Below are 6,000 nucleotides of genomic sequence, written 5' to 3' on the forward strand. Positions count from 1 at the left end.
TGCTGATGACTTGTTCTGACTCCCACCATTCATCTCGATGAAGACTCAAGTCTTTGTTTTGGCACCCAGAGGGACATCACAATGGTGAACACAACACCAGAGAACAGGGATAGGTATCAGTAAGTTTTCTTGTAGAACAATTTTAACTCCATTATTAATGAGGCTTTCTCATATTAACTACATAATTTTTACAAGTAGACTGTTAAAACATTAACTAGGCTAACAATAAATTCTTGGTTCCACATATACGCCTATTACAAATGATTGCAACAATGTGCTCTGTTTCCCCAAATTCTCTCCCAGCATTCCACAGCTTATGACTCAAGGACCACCTGAGCCAGATGTGGTGACTTATACTCAATAACTTTCAGTTAATTATTTTTTTCCCCCCAGAATTGTCCCATTGACCCATAACTCACAGAAGCTTCCAGCATTCACACCATCTGAAGGAAAGGTGCTTGGAAGGTGAGCTATATGATGTATGAGAAATTGCCTCCATGTGTTTCTTATGAACTTGCCACCAGACCACTTTGTCTGATGACCTCCCAGTCAGCAAGCAGCAACCATTACGCTAGTACTGGTTCCTTCTTTGTCTGCCACCAGCTGACCTCCTTTCCTTTGTTTCCAGGGGCTTTTGGTTTATACCACATCTCTCCCCTACAGGCCTCTTTCAGGGCCTTCTCCTTCCTCATGCTTTGCACATTCCTCTTGGCTTCCATTCCCATTCTTCCATAGAAGATGCAGGAAGGCTTGCTCTGAATGTATCTGTACCTCCTGCAGCTCGTCTGTTATTAAGAAGCTGCCTTGCAAAAACGACTGGCACATCTGGAATCCCTGTTGTTATTTTTAGCTGGGAGCTCAAGGCTTGAAATGTCAAGGGAAATGGCCTTCCCAAGAAAAAACACATTTGTAGATTAGCATAGTAAAGTGGGAATAATTCCTGCTTTCAGGGAACTTGTTTGGATGACAGAAGCCTCAGGGTTTCTGGATACATGCAATAACAAACTTAGCAAGTCATAAAATCTGTTAAAAAATTGCCATTTTCCAAGATGAAGGGCTCAATTTATTCAATCAATTACTAGACATTTTTTGAGAAGCTTTAAATACAGAAAAGGTACAAATTGTATAATGCATGTCTTGCCAAAGCTGGATTATAATAAAAACCAGCTTCTGCAAAGCAAAAGCAGGGACTTAAATTTATATTGCCTGAGCTAGCGCACTGGCCATAGAGCCGCTGAGGAGAAGCAAGTGGAAATGGAGGAGAAGGGCAGCCACCACCGCCCTCCAAGCAGATAACCAGTCTTAAATGCACTTAGTGCCTTGCCGACAGGATCCTTCTGGAAAATACGTGGCCAAGTACCTGTCTAATGGCTGCTAATGGGGCTTATGCACGAACAGATTCCAAAAGGCTTTGCCCTGTCAAGACTGAGACACCTCTAAGTTTGCTCACAAGCAGAAGTGCATGTGTAATAGCAATATTAAAAAACAAAAACAAAAAAACAAAATCTCTGAGGGAATTTGGCATGAGCAGAGCACAGGTTTTTGAGGACTGCAACGTTGCTCATAGATACCTAAACCCTGTCCAAGTAGTTATGTGTGTCTGCTTGTAAACATATTTTTCCAGCTCTCTAGAGTGGTAGGAGAAAGGATAAATCATACTTCTGTGTAATAATGAGGACTAATTATGTATTTCTTATAGAAGTGAAGAAAGAAGAGCCACTTCTTAAAGACACAAAGATTTCAGGAAGCACATTGTGACAATTAAATTTAGTAGTACCATTAGGAAATAAAACTGTATTATTCTATTATCAGTCACTTTTGTAGCCATTAGTTCCCCTGGATACTTGTCGTAGCCTTAGAGTACAGCTGTCACGGCAAAAACTGCAGAAAAAGAATACATAAAAAACAATTTGCAACTGACCTTTAAATGTTATTTTAATCAATGAAGATAACAATGTGGAAGATTTCTCAGAATATGCTTGACTAAAATTGTATAGTATTTTGTTGGTGTTGTGTTTTACCTGGTATACCTACATACATATATATATATATATTTTACCTGATATGTGTACATATATTGTATGTATATATTACATTAGATATTTCTTCTACCAGCAGTAGGTTTCCAAAGACCCACTTTGGACAAAATCAGGACATAAATGTTAGGAACATGGGCATTCATGTCTCTTGTTCCAGGTCTAATAATGATCTTAGCAAAAGTGAAGATTAAATTTCTCCCCTACATGTTTAGATTTTGGTTTGTTTGCCGCCCTCCTCTGATGTGCCAAGTGGTGGCCACTGCCAGAAGTAGGATTTCAGACTTGAATTGAAATATATTTCATACAATCTTGCAACTGCTTCATTCCTATACAGCAAAACCACAGTAATGGGAGACTGAATAATTTAATCTGAGGCTTGCTATGCTCAAATACTTGAGAGTTTCATGCATAGAGGAAAGACTGGCTCCCAGGTGCATTACCTGGGACGCACACAGGACATACAAAACGTAAATATGTTTTTATACAAGATAAACGTAATTCACAACTTTTTTTTCTACTTCAGCCAGCAAATTAAGAGGCTAGATATTTTTCAGGTATTGACTGTATATAAAATTGGTTTGTACATGATTTTAAAGACTAGTATAACACTACAGCAGGAAACATTCAACAAGAATTGCTGTTTTATAATCCTAAGGAGTTTCAGTATTGTAAAGAAATCTGTACTATGCTTAAATCTGTTCTTCTTTTTCTACTTTTACTCATGACTTCTCCTTTCCACACCTGTCCTGTTTCTGTGGGTAGTATCAGAAAAAAATGCACATAACTTTTCTAATTATATCTTCACAGAAACACTAAGAAGAGAGGTTTGGTGCTTAGTACTTTAGTATAATAATCTGAATTGCCTGGTAGACCCTTTTTCCAGCTTCGGTTCAAAATGCAGCCACGACTTGCCAGTCAAACAGAGCAAAACAAAAGCTTATAACACTCTCTCTCAAATACAGAACAGTGATTGCATTTTTTATAGTGTCATCATTTGCTATTGATTATTCCCAGGGAACACCAGTCTAATAAACAGAGTGACAGTCTTCTAACCTCTGTATGTGTGTGGCTTAGATATATTTAAATACATGCTACAAGGGGAATACACTGTGGGGAACACTGCAATGAATGCAGGTTCCTCAACTCTAATGATAAAAGCAACAGAGTATTTTACAATTCATGTTTCAAAAATATCTAGCAAAACGTAATAAAAGAAGTTAGGATAATAAAACTGTAGGCACATGATGTTACCAATTTAATGACGTTCATTCCTTTATTAGTTGCAATCCCACAGATGCCTGAGGAAGCACAGTTGCCTTTGTTAAAACAAATCCATTTAGAAACAGCTCTGACATCCATCATTAAAGCATTTTATGTGAGTAGTCTTTCTCACTGTATTATTAAACCATTCATTAACATGATAGATAAAAACTCCATTCCACTGAGAATCTGCCACAGCATTAAAGAAATGTATGCTCCTTGGCAATAATGAAATATGCCATGACAGGAAAACAACAACACAATGTAACTTAACATTAGTTTTTTCAAATTATGGAATATTTCTATTGTGTTGCTTAGAATATACACCAAAGTCTCTTTCATCTTACAATAATTAATCAAATAACTGAATAAATAAATAAATTCCATTTGTGTGAGAATTTAATCTTGCCAGTGCAGTCTATGAAATGATTGCTAAAACATGACAGACAACAAGGATAGAAAACTTAGTATGGCACTCACTGCACTGACTCCATGTCATTTGAAGTTCCCGATACAGTTCTTAAATGTGCCTGGACAGCCTGAACTGTATCTCTGTTACTGAGCAAATAGCAAATGACTGTACTTAAAACACCTGAAACTGCACAGGGTTCAGTGAGCAATGTATTCAGGCATGAAGGAGGACATCACCAGCCTCTTCTTTCTTCAACATACTACAGGGAAAACTATATTTTCAAAACTAGGGTTTACAGGTAATTTCTCATACTATTGGTGTGTTTAAGCACCTCATAGCCTTCATCATCTTTTGTAGTGTCCCTGTGAGATAGAAAAACACACCTTGGAAACGGATAAAGCAGAGCCACAGAATCAGATAACAACCGAGTCTGGAAGGACCTCTGAAGATTGCTTAGTCCAAATTCCCTGCTCAAAACAGAGTCACCTAGAGTAGGTTGCTCAGGGTCATGTCCAGTCAGTTTTTGGTAGCTCCATGGATGGAGACTCCACAACCTCTCTGGACTACCTGCTCCAGTGCTCACTCAACCTCAAAGTAAAGAAGTGTTTTTCTTAGGTTTAAGTAGAATTTCCTGCATGTTGGTTTGGGCTCATTGCATCTTGCCCTGTCACTGAGCACTACGGAGAAAAGTTTGGCTCCATCTTGTCTACATCCTCCTTTCAGGTATCTTATAAACATTGATGAGATTCCCCCTTGAGCCTTCTCTTCTTTAGGTTGAACAGTACTCTCACCCTCTCCTCATATGAGAGATGCCCCAGTCCCTTAGTCATCTCTGTGGCTTTTCACTTTTGCCCCAGTAAGTTTGTGTCTTTCTTGTACTGGGGAGCCCAAAAGTGCACCCAGCACCCCAGATGTAGCCTCACCAGTGCTGAGCAGAGGGAAAGGATCACCTCCATCAACCTGCTGGCAATGTTCTTCCAAATGCAGCCCAAGGTTCTATTGGAATTTTTTTTTTTTTTTTTTTTTTTGCTTCAAAGGAACACTGCTGGTTTGTGTTCAACTTCTTGTCCACCAGGACACCCAGGTCCTTCCCTGCCAAGCTTCTTTCCAGATGGCTGGCCCCTAGTCTGTACTAGTGCATGAGATTATCCCTCCCCAGGTGTAGGACATGAGATTTTCCTTTGCTGGACTCCATAAGACTTGTCTCTTCCTATTTTTGTAGCCTGACAAGGTGCTTCTAAATGGCAGTACAAGCCTCTGTAATATTAACCATGCATCCCAATTTTATGTTATCTGCAAACTTACCAAGTGTGCCCTCAGTCCCATCATCCAGGTCAGTAATGAAGAGGTTAAACAGTACTGACCTCTGGGACACACCACTAGTGCCTGGCCTCCTGCAGGACTTTGTGCCACTGATCACAACCCTTTCAGCTCAGGAGTTCAGTCAGTTTTCGATCCACCTCACTGTCTACTCACCTGATTTGTACTTCATGAGCTTGTCTATAAGGATATTGGGGGATACATTACCAAAAGCCTTACTAAGGCTGAGGTAAACCAAGCTGGTCATCTCATCACAGAAGGCTATCTGGTTGTTTAAGCTTCTTGTCCTACACGCATCCAGAAATATTTTGGGGAATTAGTTGTTCTATTATCTTCCTAGGGATTGAGGTGAGGCTGACAGGTCTGTAGTTCCCTGGATCAAAAGTCTTACCCTTCCTGAAGACAGCAGAGACATTTACTTTCTTCCAGTCCTTAGGAACCTCTTCTTATCATCATGACCTTTCAAAGAAAATCAAAAGTGGCCTCCCTATGGTATTGTCCATCTCCCTCAGCCTTCACAGTTGCATTCTATCAGGTCCCATGGACTTACGTAAGTCCAGTTTGTTTAAAAGTTTCCTAACCTGATCCTCCTCCACTGAACGTAAGTCTTTCTTGCTCCAGATTTTCCCATGGGTCTCAGGCGCCTGGGATTTCTGAAAAGAAATCTTACCAGTAAAGTCTGAAGCAAAGATGGCATTGAGTACCTTGGACTCTTACATGCCCTCTGTCACTAGATCACCAGCCCTGTTCAGCAGCAGACCTACATTTTCCCTAGTCTGTCTATTGCATCTGTGGACCTCCTGTTATTTTTGCTTGATTTCCTACTCATCAAAGCAAATCATTCTTGAGCTTGGAGGAGGTGATACTTGAACACTGATCAACAGTCTTGGACACCTCCCTGGGGCTGTAATCCATGAGATTCTTCTGAAGTCTGCTCTTCTGAAGCCCAGGGCTGTAATCTGCCTTTCA

This window comes from Falco naumanni, chromosome 3 (assembly GCF_017639655.2).
Source record: "Falco naumanni isolate bFalNau1 chromosome 3, bFalNau1.pat, whole genome shotgun sequence".
Lineage (NCBI taxonomy): Eukaryota > Metazoa > Chordata > Aves > Falconiformes > Falconidae > Falco > Falco naumanni.